Source organism: Mugil cephalus, chromosome 16 (genome assembly GCF_022458985.1).
Source record: "Mugil cephalus isolate CIBA_MC_2020 chromosome 16, CIBA_Mcephalus_1.1, whole genome shotgun sequence".
NCBI lineage: Eukaryota > Metazoa > Chordata > Actinopteri > Mugiliformes > Mugilidae > Mugil > Mugil cephalus.
This window is the reverse complement of record NC_061785.1, coordinates 941,842-961,913: the sequence shown is the minus strand read 5'-3', so window position 1 is coordinate 961,913 and position 20,072 is coordinate 941,842. Positions and strand designations below refer to the sequence as shown.

General features: G+C 40.7%; 1 long non-coding RNA gene across 1 annotated transcript; it reads right to left on the bottom strand.

Moving 5' to 3' along the window:
• Positions 1-7,629: 7,629 nt before the first annotated feature.
• On the bottom strand, positions 7,630-19,042 carry LOC125022414. Its single transcript, XR_007114448.1, has 5 exons — positions 18,852-19,042; positions 14,177-14,272; positions 9,982-10,126; positions 9,679-9,818; positions 7,630-8,592 (listed from the first exon to the last, which is right to left on the bottom strand). It is a non-coding gene; the product is annotated as an uncharacterized LOC125022414 (long non-coding RNA).
• Positions 19,043-20,072: the final 1,030 nt, after the last annotated feature.

Below are 20,072 nucleotides of genomic sequence, written 5' to 3'. Positions count from 1 at the left end.
TTCAATTTCTCAAGCTCCCTGTCTTGTCTATTTTTACTCTCATCTTCCCGATCTAAGTGGTGAACCAAAGTAGCAATCCACATTTCCAGGGGCATGCTGTCTCCTGCCACCAGTTTCTCCATTTCTTCTCTAACCGCACCTGTTTGTCCTTTTATCACGGCTTGCTTAAACAGTCTCTGTAGTGAGTCAGTTAACCGGCTAGACCCTGTGTGACCCTCCCATAGTTTTAGCAAATGGTGTATGTACTCCTTCCCTGTTTCCCCGGGCTTTCTGTAGGTATCATTTATTTGATTAGAATCAGTTTTTACTGGGTATTGAGTTGTCAAAGCCACCCAGAGCCTAGGGGCCAGGAATTCAAGAGGTTCCGCTGCAACGACCTGTACGGTTCCAGCGGCTGTTTCCAACCGGGCTAGTTCATGGGGTTCCAAGTGTGCAGCCAAACATGCTCTTACGTCTCCCATGGCCAGCACCTGCCCACTAAAAGATTTTAGAAATTCTCTGATCCAGTTATTTCCTCCCTCTTTGGGGTCTGGCAGTGTGGTTTTTAGTAGTGCTTGGTCTGCATATGACAGTGGGTTGTACTGTCTCTCCTTTATTTGTCCCATACTGGTCCTAGTTAATATCAGGGGGAACTGACCAGGAGCCTCATTCTTCAGTCCGGACCTCAGCTGATAATGACCTGTCCCTTTTTGTCCATATACCCGTTCTGTATCTTGGGTCAGGTCACGTGGATACAGCATGTATGTTGGTGTAGCCCCCCTTTGTTCTATGTCACTGTCCAATTGTGAAACAGAACAGCTTGTTTTCGCTCTGGCTCCATAATTCCTTGTTTCTGTACTAGTGTGTTTAGGACGCAGTTTGTTACAACTGTGTTGCGGCCCGTGTTCTAATCTTTCCAAGGCCTCTATCCATTCTGTGGCTTCTTCTCCCAACTGTTTCATGGCCTTTGTTAGATGTTCCGTATCATGTGGTTTTGTTGGTTGTTCCTTTGGGTCTCTTATCACGTCCCTATCCTGCACTTTTTTACACCTCCATGTTCTATCTTCCTCACTCCCTTCGTCACTCCCTCCTGTGTCTCCATACTCTGACCTTGTCCTAAAGTCCCTGGTTCAGTTGTGTCTGAATCACACATACTGTGTTCTCATTCACACGCTCTGGCCAGCTGAGAGGTATGGCACGCTATGTCCCGAATTCTCAGCCCAAGTGACCATTCACGTAAGGACCCGGTCACGACACCAGAACTTATTAAACCCTTGAACAGCCTACTTCAACAGACAGTGGACTTATGTTGTCACCGTTAGTTTTCCGTCCACCCGCTGCTTCGGCGTGCTCTGAAGATCTCACTCACAACAGTAAAAACACAAGACACCTTATTAATACCTACATAAACCTCGTAGCCTCTTTTTATCTTTCTCTATTTCTGCTATTTTATAATAATTTCTTATTTTTATTTTATTACCCCAGAGGGTGTCTTTTACATCCAGACAATCAGGCAATATCCAGCCTGACTATCTGGATGAGGGGACCTTCTAAACCCTTCTCTGGTCTTTTATACGACTAATCTGTACGTATTCTGTGTTTTATTCTTACAAACAGTGCAACTGTTGAATCATACTCTCACAGCCATGAAATGTCTCATAAGACATGCAGAAATATGGTTAAGAGGTTTTCTGCTCACCTTTTACTTAGTTGCGGCCGCTGACTGTAAGAGATGTTCCTCCAGTGTGACTACGTTCCTTTTTCTGGTATCCCGGACGAGCCCCCAATTTGTCGAAGGAGGATATTTTCCTCTCCTTCAGCCCAGGATCTTCATACCGGTTGGAAAGGGTAGTTCACCTATGTACAAATCACGCCACAATTTCTCACGTTTTGGATATTTATTTGGTTCACAGAGAACAGATATTGATTTCAGCGCTGAGGCTTCGGTCAGTTCACCTTAGGGGCAAGAAGAACCAAAAGCTCCACTTCAGGGACGTACAGTGACCTTAGTCTACCTAGACCCCGCCCGTAAGACAATGGGGAGGAGTCCTGCCTCTCATGTGTCAGTGAGTTTCTATGTGTAGCCAATTAGCTTCATCTGGTTTCCAGCATGTGAGATATCAGGGTGTGGTGTGTCCTAATCTGTGAGCAGCTGTAACAAAGCGGAAGACAACTCCTGATATGGTGAGATAGCGTAAGTAACATTGTTCTTGATTCTTCTCAAGGTTATACACAGGCTGAAGGTATTATTTACCCCTTTAAAACCCAACAAGAGGAAAACCGCTCAGCGCTCCGACCGGTCGACCGCATGAGCAGTGACCCGGAACCCGAATATGAATAATATATGAATAATATAACAGTACCTGAATGCAGCACAGGGTCTCTACATGAGATGGAGCCCAGATTGTCCATTCTTTGCTGTCCTCTTACTGTTAGGATGGACAGGATCCACAACGTCAGAGGAATGGTTCAGAGGAAGGACCAGAGACACTCTGAGAAGTGAAGGACTCCAGTGATCTTTCCATGTCAGATTCCCCCTGAAGCTTGAGTCTTATTCAGACGAGCCCATTTTTGCTCCTTGTCTTTGTTCCAGGTCTTTCTCTGCTCACCAATGAAATGTCCCCCAACATCTCTATTGATGTGCACCGGATACCTTCAGATCCTGCTCCAAATTCAGACAGTACATCCCCATCAAGCCAGCTGGGGAAGGTTACATCACATATATCACTTATAGCCTTTGTTTTCAGGTCATATGTTCTGTTGTTGTGTTGTGTTCTCTTTGTTGTTGTTTTCAGTATTGTGGCAGTTTGAACAGTAAATGTTGACATTGATGAATCAGATGTTGATTTAAAAGTTATTTCACCATAAAAGGTAGAAATAAAAGAATTTCATGCAAGACTCATGAAAAACATCCTCAAAGGACGATGAACAATGAAATGATCCGTTCATGCTACACACTGACTCTCACACGCACACAAAACCACACAGAGAGAGCACACTCAGTCTTGGGGCCCCTGGTAGTCACGTGGCTCCATTATAATAAATGGGAAATTTACAAGAATTTAATGCATCGACCTACAATGAGAAAATGGTTGAATCTGATCAATTACAGTAAAAATGTCAAATATCACGTAGTTTTCTTCTAAATGAGACATTAACATCACAGAATGCTTGGTTTTATACTGGAATGGCAGCCAGATTAAAAAATTTAGTTATAATGGAAGTCTATGGGGCATTTTGACCACGAAGGAATCCAGAGGGAGAATCTGACACTAGATAAAAAATAATGAAAAAATAATCTTTGACATATCCAAGACTCTAGTAACCACCAAACCCTCATTATTCTACTGTTTATTTTATGTAAAATTATACGTTTTTTGTTAAAAAAAAAAAAACAACAACGTTTAAAACTTGGTATCTTCAGACTGGCATATAAAGACTTAAAATGCTGATAAACTCTTGACGTTTTCAGTTTTGAGCAGGTCTGAAGTTATTTAAGTGATTCATGGGAAAAAAACGTAGGAAACAGACTGTAAACATGTTTAATGATGCTGTAAAGATGGGCCTTTTAACATGGGGGTCTATGGGGATTTGCTCCTTTTTGCAACCAGCCTCAAGCGGCATTTTTTTTTTTTTTTTTTGCACTTCCGCATTGGCTTCATCAGCCCCACATGGTCGTAGTTCAGTTTTACTCTTCCTGACTCGTTTCAAGCTGACGCAGATTCTTAGGAGAAGCCGTTAGTAGCGTTTTGTGGAGCTGGAATAAAACTTTTAATCACAAAACGGTAAAGGTGAGACATACTTTACGATTTTACGAAAGTTACTTTCGCGACTCTTTTGTGATGAGCAGCATCTCTGCTTTCATATCACACTTTGCTTTTGTGTGTCTATCTTGAAGTGATGAGGTTAGTAGAAGCAACTCCACTTGCTTGGGGTTTTAGTTATGTTTCATTTAATGCCTGATGGAGGCTTTTAGATGAGTATCTCCCCGTCATTTTGGTGTATTACATGTTCATGCGTTTAGACCGTTTATAGTCACGGATGTGACTCAGAACTTTGAGCAGCGGCCGCTTCCTGAACGGAAATGTTGTATTCACATAGCAGCTCAAACCGACCTGGTGGTCTGCTTCTCACTGTTCTCATGTGATTAAAAATGCGATTAATTAATTACAAAGCCTCTAATTAATTCGATTCATTTTTAATCACATATAAACATTTGTCCTGAGAACAGGGAGAAGCAGAGCACCAGGTCGGTTTGAGCTGCGTTCGGGCTACGTTAAAAGTCTTAACCCTTACATACTGTTCGGGTCAAATTTGACCGGTTTTGACTTTTGACTGCAGTAAAAATACCCTAAACATCATTCTGTTAGCCTGAAATTTGATGACTTTTCCTGAAGTGACCGAAAATACATACAATTAAAATATTTTGTTAATTTATACTTTTATATAGGTGCTACAAATTTTTGCACACTGAGGCTGTTACGGGTCAGATTTGACCCGTATCCATTCAGGTGGATTGTATGTAGGTCCACCAGTGTGGGTCAATAAGGGAAAATTGTGGTTTTATGGAATCTTCAAATTGTGAGAATGCACATGTCATGTTTGTGTGCATTTTATATGTGAAAGAGGTGACAGAGTTCAAGGGAAGGGGACGTCACCACAGTCACGAGAACTGTCTGTGTTCCCGAACATTTGTCCAGGTTCCCGCAGACACAGACACCTGCTGGTCTTTGAGGGGACAGAGGAATCCCAAAATATTGAAATACCAACAAACAACATGGGAGTGATCATATATGGGAACAGAAGAGAACAGAAGTCATCCAGAGGTCAGACGGTGCCTTCACGTAGACACAAGATGTGCACCTGCACCTGCACCTGCGATGTAATAAAATAATGTAGAAAGTAACAAATTAGAATATGGGAATCTTGGGTTGGGAGGGAGGTGGTGGGGGTCATAATATTATAAAGGTAGGTATGGGCTGCCAATGCAATGATGGACATCATGGCAGCAAGACTGAATGTCCAACAGGCCCTGGATCTGCTCTTCAAAGATGAGTGTGATTCTGATTTAGAGGACGTGTCAGAGCAGGAAGACAACGTAGAAGGAAATTCATCATCCCTCTGATGAAGATGACTCTGATGAAGAGGTGCAGACAGCAGGGCAGACATTTATATATATATATATATGTATAAAAAAAAAAAAAAAACAGTGCTATCAGTTGGTCGTCACTTCCACATCGCGTTGCAGGCAGGATGGCAGCAGAAAATGTCATTCAAATGACTCCAGGACCCTCAAGACTGACCATCTCCCATGCAGATGACATTTTGTCAGCATTTCAGCTCTTCCTTTTCTCCAGACATTGAAAAAAATCACCATTGAAATGACAAACTTGGAGGGAGTTAATCGTTATGGCCAGGAATGGAAAACCATCGATGTAATTGACCGACATGCCTACACGGGGCTTCTAACACTGGCTGGAGTTTACAGATCAGGAGGTGAGGCTGCTTCCAGTCTCTGGAATGCTGAGGCATGAAGACTGATTTTTTGAGTGGTAAACACACATTCAAGATCCACACATGGAAAGTTTCTCACCTCTGCTTTGAATGCAGAGACTAGTTCAAGATAAGCACTTTATCTCGTGATATGGCAGTGAGGACAGTGTTCAGTGGTTATATTATGAAGTTCCAGAATGTTCATGTAATTTTCAGGGTCAATAAAATATATTCAATATATAATATATTCATTATAGTTTTTATATTTTTTACTTCTTACATATATTACATGACATTATACTGTGTAATAGATAATTTTCACCAAAAACGAGTGGTGTAAAACTTAAAAAATACACTTTCCCTGCTCTTTGAAACATTTATGAAGGTTTAATCATTCATTTTTTGGTAACACTTCCTATGAAGGTTGTATTTATAATGCCCTATGAATGCACTCATAATGTTTTATAAGGTGTCTATAAAGCATTATAATGGTCATTATTACCATCTATACATATTCACAAGTCGTTATAACCAACTTCATGATGCATTATGACAACTGGTTATGAATGATTATAATTTTAATCTGAATAGTGCATTATAAATATGTCAATATCTGCCTAGTCACTTGTTAGTTATGATGCATCATAACTACTTTGCTTTGCTAAATGTGCATAGTGATGCATAATGAGTTTTGACTTCTACTATAGTGCTTTATATCTGTAGTTATAAGTATATGTAATAAAGTTATAATAATGTATACATCTCCCTACAGCACACTGTTATAAACAGCTATGCAATATCATAAGTGCTATTTGTCAGCGCTAAGTAAAGTGACAAGAATATGACACTATTATTAACAGATATAAGTTACTATGAGTAATTAAAAGGTGCAATGAACTAAGGACTGAGTCTGGAAACTTTACCCCATATGCACAGTGTTAATATCATAGGTGTTATTTGTCAGCTTTAGGTAAATTAGTGCAAATGAGGTGTTGTGGATATAAGACTATTATAAACAAATATGAGGCACAATGAAATGAGAGCCTGGACAGTAAAGACAAAAGGAATGCATTTAGTTCACTTTATTTTCATTTAAACCAACACACATAATCAGAATGATAATCAACGCTCTGAGCACATTACACAAACACATGAAACACATGAAACAGGCCACAAAAGTGGCACGGCGTGGTCCTAGAGATGTGGCTCTTAAAAGTGCCTTTGGGTTGGTGAGGTGATTCAGGGTCAGAGGTCAGGAGATGGTTTGACAGCAACTACAAGAAGAACAGAGGCAAATCTTTAGTGCTCTAGCTGGGTTTGCTTTTATGCAGAAAGGTTTGATTGAAAACACATAAGCAGATCACGTTTTTTGTTTAAAGCAGCCTAATGAGACATTATGTTACCGCATATCGTGCAGGCAGCGCAGATTACCCGTAGGTGACTTAAGCTAGCTACACGAAAGTTACCAGACACGGCTAGTTTTAATTCACAAATTAGATCATTTTCATATTCTTGCGTTTAATGATCGAAACCATTCGAAATCATTGCTTTAATATGTAAACGATGTGCTTCATGTAAGCAAAGTAAGACATTAGCTCACAAAACACTAGCAGGACAGAGAGACGACCTACCTGTCCTGCAGAGGACTCAGCGGAGAAAGGAAAGAAAAGCCGCTTTACGACTAGTACATACAGTCAATGCTTTACGACAGTGGGTGGAGCTGGGGACGGAGGTCAGGGGTCATGGACTAAGGAATGACATTTCTACAATAATAATAATATAAATAAAAACGATATTAAAATAATATCTGACGGCATTCAATAAAGGCGGACATTTCTAGCGATCCTGTATAAGAGACCGATACAACAAATAACCATTAATTATTTTTCGAATCTCAAAGTGCCGAATCCTGCAGCAAAATTGTCGTTACATTAAAAACCGAAATAAGATCATTACAAATCTGGTCTAAATGAAATAAAATCAAACCTCTTCATTGCGCAGTGTCACATTGACAGTCGTCCTCATAGCACGAAATAACTTCCAATTGAAATAAATCAGTTTGAAATTCGTTTCGAGCGGCATGAAAATTTGAGGAAAATCGGCAGGCACCAAACAATAGATTAATTTTCGTGACAGTTTCACATCCACTGTTAGACCGGGTTGGCATTAAACGCTTGTTTATACAGGATCGCTTATTTCTCATTCGCAACCATACAGAAGCATGTGATGACATGAAATTGTTAATGATAATACATGATGATAAATTTTATTCATAAAGCGCTTTTAAAAGGTACTCAAAGACACTTTACATTTACAAAAATCATAGCAGAAAACTGCAAAAACACTGTATGTATATATATATGTGTATATATATGTATATTTATATATATACGTATTTTTTTTAAATCTTTTTGTTATTGGGCTGTTTTCATTTTAAATATAATCATTAATTTCTGTTGATTAAGGTTTTCCTTTATGAAAATAATCATGAATCATGTCATGAATGAATGTAACATTGGTCCCCCATACAGTATATGCTTAAAATTAAAATGAATGCAAACATTCAGGTTGTTTTGTCTTGTATTGCATCGAATCAATCAGCTCCACTATAACATGTACAATGACAATGAGGTCTATTCTATTCTATTCTATTCTATTCTATTCTATTCTGCAAAACTTACTGACAAACCACAAAAGCTCCAACTAAATTTTAAATATCACTAAATGCTTAATATCACAGTGTCACATGTTGTTGCTCTGAGGTGGAGGCAGGTTCCAAACCATGTTGCAGAGGAAACAGCAAAGGCAGCTTTCACTAAGATTCACCAACGGATGCCTTAGATCAGAGATGTCAAGCTCATTTTAATTTGGGGGTAACATTCAGCCCAATTTGGTCTAAACTGGGCCGGACCAGTAATATAACAGAATAACAACCCAAGTAACAACAACTCCAGACTTTCTCCATTTATTTTAGTGCAAATAAGAACAAGTTAATCACGAGAATGATTACATTTATTAAAATATCATTTTTAAAAGATGGAATTTCTTCAGAAAAATAAGTGTAATCTGGGCTCATGACTGTCTGCTGTTTAGTCCTGGTGTTGTGTTCTGTCCATTCCTCTGAATAAAACAGTAGAAAAATCAGAGATAGAAGTTATTTTCTATGAAAATTTGCCATCTTCTATGTAATATTCACACTTTGTGAATTAATTCCTGGGGCCAGATTAGACTCTCTGCTGGGCCATTTTTTGGCCCCCAGGCCATATGTTTGACACCTGTGCCTTAGATGAACATGTGATCTGATTTCCACAACCTTCTTGAAGTAATGCTGGACTCAATTTATGGAAATGTTTTGTTCCCTTAAAACAGGGACTAGTTTAATGTCCCCACAACGTCAGTAATGCAGAGTACAAACACACACTCTTTGAGTCACACGTAAATAAAAATCATCAGGACCAAATTTATCCTGATTTTAGCTGCAGACATTCATGTTGTTCATTTGGTTTCATACACTGATGAAGAGACACAAAGTGGACGCACACACACATACACACGCGTCCATGAAGAGGAGTGAAATGAGTGTGTCTGTGATCTTGTATTTCTGTTGCTGTGTGGACTAATGTTTCAGGGCTGTTTGTATGTTTGTGTGTGGTTAATTACAGGCTTCAGGTTGGACTCTGGTTCAGGTTTAGGTGTTTAGTGTAAATGTCAGAGGAATTCAGGTCCTCACAAAGATAGGACTGTAAATGTGTGTGGCCCATCAGGCCTCTTGTCCAATCAGATCAGCTGATTAAAATGGGGACTGAAGACATTCAGGCATCATTATGTATCCACTCAATCTTTCCTTCATTTCACTCTTATTCTCTTTATTCTCATCCACCTGCAGAACGGAAATAATCCTGTTTCATCTGAACGTAAATTACTTCAGCAGCAGCGCCCTCTGCTGGGTGGACACCAGATTACCACCATGTAAATATATTTCTCCTTTAGAGAAACTAAAGTCTGAACCATAAACCATATTTATTAATTAGAACCTTCCAGTCCCTAGATACTTAAATCCTCCCTAAAAACCCACTTCTTCTCCCTGTCATTTCTAGTATTTTCAATAGTTTTTTACTGTTTACTGTAATGTTACTGTTTTTATTGTTTTTATTGTAACATATCCTGTGCTCTCTGCTGTACAGAATCTTGATCGACTGCTGTCACCTCAAAAGTGTTTCCGTCCTCCTGCTGCATGAGGCCACATAGAAGACCCCACCCTCCGGAACTAGGAAGGCCAGTCGCCGCTGGACCTGGTCAGGTTACATCTCACCAGGGGCAGATCTAGAATAGTGGGAGATCCGGGGCTTAGCCCAGAGGGAGAAAAGATGTATGATCTTGTTTAAAATAAAAAGCAGGTGGTGAGAGTAACCATGAATCTAATATTAAAATAAGATAAGGTTATCTTATAGTTCATGCAATCCTGATCTCATATACATCCGACCGAACATGAGAATTTCAAGTATTCACCTATATTTGATGCTGGCCTGGGCTCTGCATATGTGTCAGCAGGTGTCCGGACGTCAGAGCTGTGATGCAGTGTACTTGCTTCCGTTTGAGTCAAACACATTGACTCCGCCGATGATATGTGTCCAGAGGAAATGCTCGGAAGATGCTTATGTTTGATAACAACATTAATGACAGAGCAATAACTTTATCAGTCACTTGTCACTGAGTAGTAAAACTGTACATTCAGCAATTGGACACATTTGTAGTTGGTCGTAGCGTCCTGGGAAAAATGTCCTTATGTCCGTTATGATCATAGAAGCGGAATTGTATCGTTTTTTCTTAAGATTATTTCTGTATTTTTGAAATACAATCTGGAAAATCAACGAAAAGAGACTGTGATTTTACATGTCAAATGTAAAATAACATGAAATCATTGTAGCTGTGAAAACACATGTGAAAACCTGATATTTCTGTTCTTTTACAAAAGAAACATTAGAAATACAGATATTTATTGTTAAAATATGTTCACAAATGTATAGTGATTTTACAAATATTTGTCTGTTATTTAATGGAATAAACTGTAAAATTCAACAAAACTTAAAAAAATCATTTAAAATTACTGAGAAATTAATAGTAAAAATAACTATTTAACACTGTAGGCTATTGTGTGTATATATATATACAATCCAATGTAAATCACAACGTCTTGAATTATTTCACAGTACGTCTGAACAAAACACTTGTAATCAAGAGACATTTTACTGCTGCAACGTCTCCCTGCACAAACACAAAAGACAAAAACGTGAACGCGACATTGGAGTGCGTGCTTTGAAAAGCGCGGGTCCCGTTTCGATTGGTCGACAGAAACGGTTGGAGAAGAAGAAGAAGAAGAAGAAGAAGAAGACATGCCATTGGCTGTTGGGACACTGAACATCCGTCTTTGACGTTACGCTTAACAAGGTCAACAACCACCACGCAGCTGTTCCCGTTTGGTCACAGAAACTAGGAGCAAACAGCAGCTAATGTCGAGGCTGGAGGAAGGACGAAGGCAGAAGGCAAGTATCAAACTGAAGCTTAGTAGTATTTAAGTGGATTTTCTTCCAAAGAAAAGAGAACAAATGTTTTATAAATGATACTGAGATTTGGTAATGGTTTATTTCAACCAATTACTCTTTCTTAAAACTAATATCTTCATCTTCCTCTTGCCTCTCACAAATATAGGAGGAGTGACCTACTCTGCCTTTTTCATGGTTTTTCAAATTTTAATTTTTGTGCAACACTAGTCAGTGGTCAACATGAAATTCAAAACAATACTGAAAAATATGTGAAGGATAAGCTAACGATCATTTTCTAGTTTATTGAGGGGAGATCTGCTAACACATTTTAGGGTAACTTTTTCACAACCAATAGCATTTATTTTGATTTTGGCAAATTTCATGATTCATCATTTTTTTTCTTTCTCTCTGCAGATAAGTGATGAGAGTTGATTTCATGGCATAAAGGAACTGTACAGTGAAGCAGTGCGCTCCACAGTAGGAGAAACCTTAGTCAAAGAACCCAATGTTGAGCAGCTACCGAGATGCAGTGGAAAGGCACTCAGTACAAAAAGGGTCTTTCTGTGTTTAAACCAAGGTGAGGCACTTGAATTCAGACAGATTCAGCTCATGCTTGTGACGCAGGACCAGCATGTATACTTTATTGTTACACCTCATGATGTGTCCTATGTGCCAGCATTTGCATTGTATGAAGTGAAACAAGCATGAAATGTTGGAAGCCTGAGCGGAAACTAGATTATTACCATTTGCATGTGTACAAGCTTTGTGGGACAAGAGTAATTTCACTTAAGCATAGCATTGTTGACTCAGTCATCTGGAGTTTGAAAGATTAAAATATGACAGTAACAGTATTTTTCATCCCTTCTAGTCCTCCTAGTCATGGATGCAGAGAGTCCGCTTCTGTCTTTCATCAAATCAGTGCCTAAACTGAGAGACCCTGAGCCTTTGCTGGAGCATCTGCAATGTTTAGGAGTTGAGGACCTGAGCTACCTGCAGGAGAGTAACCTCCTTTCTGTCCTCAGACCAGTTGAAGCCAGGAAACATCTGTCACTGCTCAAAAAGACAAGTATGTGTTTCAATTTGTACAGAATAAACTTTCACATTAAAAAAATGTGCATAGTCAAAATCTACTTATTAGGTCCACCTGTACTAATCAATTCAGTCCAATACAGCAGTTCTACTATGAATTATACTCTCAAAGAATCTTCTCTACATTTTTGTTGATGTTTTGAAAAAGGTGATGACTATACACTACACCTTGTTCATCATTGATTTCATAGTGGGTCTTAGTGGTGGTGTACTGCATTATATTGAGAAAGGAACAGTTTAAAATATATCAATGGCTACTGAGGATATAATTATGTTAGGTAATAATATACCCACATTGAGCTATGTGATGTCTGTGTTTAAATATTACTACTATCTGTCCTTTAATAAGGCCAACAACATGTCTTGGACAGTCTTCATTTTATGTTTCTTAGACAATGTTAGATAATATTGTTTGGATACATTCTCAACACATTTCCACATGTATATTGAATCTAACATTAAGTTTGGTTACTTGGTAGTTTGGTAGTATTGAATATTGGTGTTAAAGCCATTGTTCATAAGATTGTTGAAGACTGCTCTCTTACACAGCACCGCTTTCTATTTAATTTTTCTGATGAAGAGAGGTAGTGAATTAATAGAACCCAGTTTTCTTACAGTAATGCTGTTTGCTCAGGGCTGCTTCAACTCTTGCATGATAATATGGCCACAAAGTCAATCATCCAGCTTTGGCCTAACGTCTTCTTCTACCAAGTACATTCACACGCCACTGTATGCTTGAAAGGGGTGTTTGTTACAGACAATCTGTGGCTAGGACAGAAGTCCAACAACATAACTCCTTCATATGGACCCACCGTCTGCAGGAAAAGCCATTGTGGTTGTGTGCTGTGTGAGTTGGGCACCAGGCAAATGACCTAGTCATGCTGACCTCTGGCAGTGAAAATCTTTTTATTATCATCATTTAGAAAGGCGGGCGGCGCGGGTTCTCGGTGGTTAGCGCTGATGCCTCCCAGCGAAAAAGTCCGGGTTCAAGTCCACCTCGGGCCTGGAGTTTGCATGTCCTATGTCCATGTGGGTTTTCTCCAGGTACTCCGGTTTCCTCCCACCTCTAAAAACATGCTTGTCAGGCTAATTGCTGACCCTACATTGACCCTAGGTGTTTGTGTGAGTGCAAATGGTTGTTTGTATCTGTGTTAGCCCTGTGATAGGCTGGTGACCTGTCCAGAGTGTACCCGTCTCTTGCCCAATGCCAGCTGGGATAGACTCCAGCATCCCCCACGACCCGGTATGTGGTATGGAAGATGAGATGAGATTTAGAAAGGCTACTGTAATGTCCTATGTGCAGGTATTAGCTAGGCTTCTCTTGCAGGCTTGTAGTTGGTGTAGCTCATCTTTTAACAAAAACACATTTGCAGAGTCCTGGCCTCTTGTCATTGACTTCCAGTATGATTTGAGAGGTGCTTGTTTTGTTGTGTTTGAATTTAGAACTTAATTAAACATAACCTTTTTTCTGTCTCTTGTCTTTGATTTGGTGTTGACTCTGTGTACATGTATGTTTTTCAGGACACACATTGGGCAGCATTTGTCATAATTAAATGTGATTAAGAAATAAATTGACATTTGACATTAACATTGCATTTGACATGGTTACATTTACACTTTCTTTGTAACTTTTTTGGCCTTTGACTCTTTATTACAGCAGGATTTCTCCTTGGGCTTTCGGAAGATTTTACAATATTTGTTTTTCCAAATTTCCAAATGATAATTTATTATAAACAGAAATTTAAACATCAATTGAGATTCACATTGACATGTCCAAAACGTTTTTCTGTCAGTGACTATTAACCATGAAGTTGAAATCGTGAAGTTAAATTTGTTGTTAAATCAATCATTTTGCAACTTGTACTTCATACAGTGTCCTATATTAAGCTTTAGACGAAGACATGTTTTCCATTATTTGCCCCAGTGCTCTGCAGTTTTCAGTTATGGCTATTTATATTATTCAGTTGTTTAAAAACAAGAATAGTTTCAGCAATTTCTAATAATCATTAGATGGCACAGCAGCACTTTTTGCACATTGAGTGTTACATACATTTACATAATTTACATTTTACCTGGGAGGAGTTCGTCTTTATGGGCGTTGTAGAGCATCCCTAAGGTGAAAGGTCGACCCAGAGCAGCCACCTTCATGACTTCTGAGGCCATGTCTCCTAAATGAATAAAAAGATCAAAATACATGTGTCTGAACCCCACAGCACAGGATTATATATTTATAAGCCTGGCCAAAGTAAAGACTCTTGGAAAATCTTTTCATTTCTTGTATAGATTTCTTGTATTAAATCACTAACAAAATATATAACAGAGAGATTATAATTTTTAGCATTAGGAAGACATGAAACACAATCGATCTGTAGTTTTGGATATAACGCATTGGAATCTCGGAAACTTGGTCCTCTTTGGAAAACTTCAGTGAACCAAGGAGGGACCATGTAGCTACATGAATTATTTTCTGTATCTCAATAAATCTCAATAAATGTTTAACCCTTTAAGACCTAAATGTCCTTCCTTATACTCTTGAGATGTCACAAAGGTCTTCCAGGCAAAAGCACAGCCAACCAGTGTTCAGTCACAATGAATATTGTCAATAGCGCAAACCACTGTGACTTACGGTAATTCAAAATCGGTCGCTTTGACAGATGCCAGCGATCTGTTGAGGCTTTTGAGGGTTAATAGATAGCAAGAAGTTGTTTCAATCTTACTTTTTGAAGAATTGACCAACTAACAGTGCCACGACGTAAATAATACATCATGGCTCAAAATAAAAGCAACACAGTCGTATTGCATGCACAGCATAAATACATGTTCATCTGTGCTTATGACTGATATACCGCGGGCCAGACAGGAATGCCCAAAGGGCCGTATGTGGCCCACGGGCCGTAAAATGCCCAGGTCTGTGGTAGGGTCTCCCAAGGCAGATTGGTTCAGAAGATCCTGAATGACAAGTATAAGCAAGAGACGGTGTACCTGGCCCGGACAGCTACTGGGACTCCCCCCTGGAGCCAAGCCTGGGGCTGGGGATGAGTGGATGAGTGCCAAGTGGTAGGGCCTCTGTCCACAGGGCCTGGTGGGGGCCTGGTGGTGGCGGCCCCTGGCAGGGCCCTTGGTGGTCTGATCCTTGGTTATGGAAACTGGCTCTTGGAACATGGAACATCACCTCTCTGGTGGGGAAGGAGCTGAAGCTTGTGGAAGAGGTCGATCGTTATTGACTAGATATAGTCGACCTTACCTCAACACATAGTGTTGGCTCTGAACCCAAGTCCTTCAGAGGGGTTGGACTCTCTTCTTTGTTGGAGTAGCTCCAGTTGAGAGGCAGAGGGCTGGGGTGGGATTTTTCCTTGCCCCAAGACTCTGCCTGTATGTTGGAGTTCTCCTGGATGGACGAAAAGGTTGCTTCCCTGCGCCTTTTGGCCGAGAAACGGGTTTTGACCGTTGATTGCGCTGAACAGCAGTTCAGAGTACCTACCGTATTTGGTAAGGTCCTTCTGAGGGACTTCAATGCTCACATGGGCAATGATGGTGTGATCTAGAGGGGTGTGATTGGCAGGAACGGCCTACCTGATCTGAACCTGCGTGGTGTTCAGTTAGACTTAGTTAGACTTCTGTGCGAGTCGCAGTTTGTCCAAAACTAACACCATGTTCGAACATAAAGTTGTTCATCGGTGCTTTTGCCGCCATGACAGCCTACATCATAGGTCAATGATTGACTTTATAGTCATATCATCTGACATGCAACCATATGTTCTGGACAGCTGCAAGGTTGCTGGTGCTGGTGCTGGTCAGGCTGAAGAAAGAGGCCTACAAGGCATGGTTGGTCTGTGGTTCTCCGGAAGCAGCTGACAGGTACTGGATGGCTTAACAGTCTTTGGCCAGGGCAGTCATTAAGGCAAAAAACTTGGGCTTGGGATGAGCTCAGTGAGGTTTCATCTGTGGCTATTGTCTGGCGCTGGAAGGAATACTTTGAGGAGCTCCTCAACCCCACCAACATGTATTCCTTAGGGGAAACAGAGCCAGAGGGCCTGGGGCTGTGCCATCCAATCTCTGGGACAGAAGTCACTGAGGTGGTGAAACAACTCCCCAGCAGCAGAGTTCTGGGGAAGGATGAGATCTGCCCTCGGTATCTTAACGCTCTGGATGTTGTAGGGCTGTCCTGGTTGACACGTCTGTGAAACATTGCATGGACATCGAGGACAGTGCCTCTGGAGTGGCAGACTGGGGTGGTGGTTCCCATCTTTAAGAAAGGGGACCAGAAGGTGTGTTCCAACTAGAGGGATCACACTCCTCAGCCTCCACTGGAAAGTCTATGCCAGAGTGCTGGAAAAGGGGGTCCCATCGATAGTTGAACCTTAGATCGAGGTGGAACGTTGCAGTTTGGGTCCTGATCCTGTGTGTGGAACCATGGACCAGCTCTTTACCCTCGCTAGGGTGCTGGAGGGGAAATGGGAGTTTCCCCAATCGATCCACATGTGTTTTGTGGATTTGGAGAAGGCCTACAACCGGGTCCCCAGGGGCATCCTGTGGGGGGTGCTCCGGGAGTATGGGGTGGATGGCCCCTTGCTAAGGGCCATTCAGTCCCTGTACCAATAGGAGTGCGATCCGTGTAGGTTGGGTGGGTAGGCAGGTTGGACTCCTCCAGGGCTGCCCTTTGTCACTGGTTCTCTTTATAACTAATATTGACTGAATTTCTAGCCGTAGCCAGATGGTGGAGGGTGTCACGTTTGGTATTTGGAGGATCTCATCCCTGCTTTTCGCAGATGATGTGATCCTCTTTGCTTCATCAAACTGCAACCTACTTTGGTATCTCATTCACGAGTAATGGTAGGATGGAGTGGGAGATCAATAAACGGATCGGAGCAGCATCTGCAGCAATGCAGGCACTTAACCAGTCTGTTGTGGTGAAGAGAGAACTATGTTGAAAAGCAAAGCTTTCAATTTACCAGTTGATCTATGTTCCAACTCTCAACTTTGGGTGATAACCGAAAGAACAAGGTCAAGGATACAAGCGGCCAAAATGAGTTTCCTCCTTAGGGTGGCTGGGCTCAGCCTTAGAGATAGGATTGGGAGCTCGGACACTCCGGGGGAGCTCAGAGTTGAACTGCTTCTCCTCCACATCGAGAGGTGTCAGTTAAGGTGGTTCAGGCATCTGGTAAGGATGCCTCCTGGATACCTCCCTTTAGAGGTATTTGGGTCATGTCCCACCAGTAGGAGGCCTTGGGCTCACCCCAGGACACGATGGAGGGATTACATTTCCTCCTCCGGAGGAGCCAGTGGAAGCGGCCGGGGAGAGGGCCCAGATAAGTGGATGACGACGAGACGAGACGAGACTAGGGTTAGGGTGCTTGTGAAAAAGCCCATCATTCAAGGCCCAACAGCCCCATCTACAGGTGAACAATCCAAACTAGTCAGGACACACCCGGCTTCATTGAGAAAAAGGAGAACAGCTGGTGAGCAGACGATGAAAGGCTGCATGGACTGATCTTCCTAGTCTTGTGTGCGTTCTTGAGGAAATTTAAGTTCTTTCTACGTCCTAATTAATAAGTTGATCATTGTTCTGGTTTGTGTTGTGGCAAGAAATGTGTGAGTTTGAGTTATGGGTATTTCATTTTAATGTATAGTAGTTTATTCAGGAAAGTTTCCTTAATTTTATTGAATAATATACCAAGCTTTTGTTTTGTAATTCAGTTTATTATCTTTCTTCATTTTCAGACCACACACATGCTTTGTAAATTCTGATAGCCTAATAGAGATTAAAGAAGGAAACGAAAAGTGCCTTGATTTTCTGACCAATCATAGTCTGTGATCCACCGCCTCAGCCAGGAATTGTTTACCTTCAAACGGTGCCGACAGTTAACTAGTCTTATACATTGTCACTTATTTGTCATATAGCATGTAACATATAGTAAACAAAAATATTTTTAACAGCTACAAGTTATCTTTAATGTGTGTATTTACCGCTGTAAATGTAACAGAAGCATGGTACAAGTTGCGTGTTGGTACGAGCAGAATGTCCCATTACGTTCAGCTCACAGTGACACCAACAGCAGTTTTTCAATGTCCTCTTACCGACCCGTCTAATTTACTTACTGACCATCGACAAGGGACCATTATTTGTCGGTTGGAGTCTACTGTACCATTTTATATTGCTAACATTAACGTGCTAAAAAGACAACAAAACACAAGTGCAACACTGCGCAATATAAACATACTTTCTAATTGCCTGTCACCCTTTGAGCCCAATTAGTATCCCCTACTTTTTTGAGAAGATAGCAGTGAAACAACTTGACACATGTGCTAGTGAATACATATTTCTCTTTGCACAGAATGATTTTTAGTAGCATGTGCAATAAAACTTGACACACTGAAAATTGAGCCTAGGGGTCAGGGACTAGTGTGACCAAAAAGAATTAGGTGATGGATCTCCCAAAAATTAACCTAGAATTTTAATACCATGAGATAAAGTGTACAAATACAGGGGAATAACATTCTATTGAGATAATTCTGACTTTTTAGGAATCTGGTTTTATTTGCAGGTTCATCTTAAGCCAAGCATCAACTCAAAAGTCAATCAAGTAATCAAAAATCAGTTTATTAATTAATTAAAATATTCCATTATATATTCCAAAATAAAAATATTCCATTTCAATTGGAAAATATTACTTATGAGCTGGCTGGGCCAATTCGTGAAAACTGCAAAATTAAAAGAAAAGAGTATGAGTATTAAGCTTCACCTACCTGACAGGGGCAGAGTAGACAGAACTTCACCAGCCAAAATAGCACCTACCACCTACCTAATACCACTATAAGAAGTAGCTCAGACCATATGCAGCACAGCCTGTATCTGAGGCTAAATATACTTCTACATTTAATCTTATATCTTCAGATCTCATACATCCTGCCAATAATACATCAGCCTCTAAACCAATAAGAATCTTACACTCATGACATATTAATTAGTTATTTGAACATCTAATCAGTTCTTAAAACTTTCCACTGATCATGTCCTGACACGCCCTCAAGCACACAGGCACAAGTTTCGTTCCCCTTTTTACACCCACACCTCAGCCACCCATTTCCTGTTTTTTTTCTCACATTGCTTCAATATATAATCACAAGATCTATCTTTTAGACAATCGTTTTATTCTCACCTTGTGGCAAGCCAGGGCAGAATGCAACAAGATTCACATAAAATAATCTCCAGGACAGACTAGGCAAACTCAAAAACAACTCTTTGACTGGACAAATTAAAGGGAGGGAAAAGAGCACAGGGTCAAAAATGAACTAAGGTTTCTTCCCGGCTGGGGCGTTTGTCCTCAGGTTTCAGTCCTGGGTCTTCAATGAAACAGGCTCCTGGATAGGGCAGAGAGAGAGAGAGAGAGGTGAGGCATGAGTTTTTTGACTCGGGGATGAAGGGCTACTCAAACAACACGTCTCTGGCTCCTGGCTGTGGCAAACTGATGCCTGTTGCCTGTCGTTCCTCCTGGTTGAGGAGCCCCGAGTAAGTGGGAGCCCAGGGAGTAAATCTTCTCCCCTGATTGCCTGATGGGCTGCAGGTGCGTCCAATGCCATATTCCCAGTGGCTGCACCGCCTCCACTGAATAGAACATGCCCCCCGCTACCTCCCCTAACCGAAGCCTGGCTTTCTCCCCGGTCGGGTTGGGCCTGTGACTTCTCCTGGTTTGCCACAACCTATAAACTTTATTGTTAATCAGAAGGATTATGGAAAATCAGCATTTGTAGCAACTCATAATGTAAAAAATTAAATAAAGTTCATAATGTACATAATGTAATATCTTAATGTAATAAATGCTCATAATGTAATAATCGACTCATAATGTAATAAAATATTGAGAGCATAATGTAATAGCTTATTACACTATGAGCCTTACTGGCGCCGTGCATGTAATAAGAGCTCATAATGTAATAATGGCTCATATTGTGGGAAAAGTGCTGCAT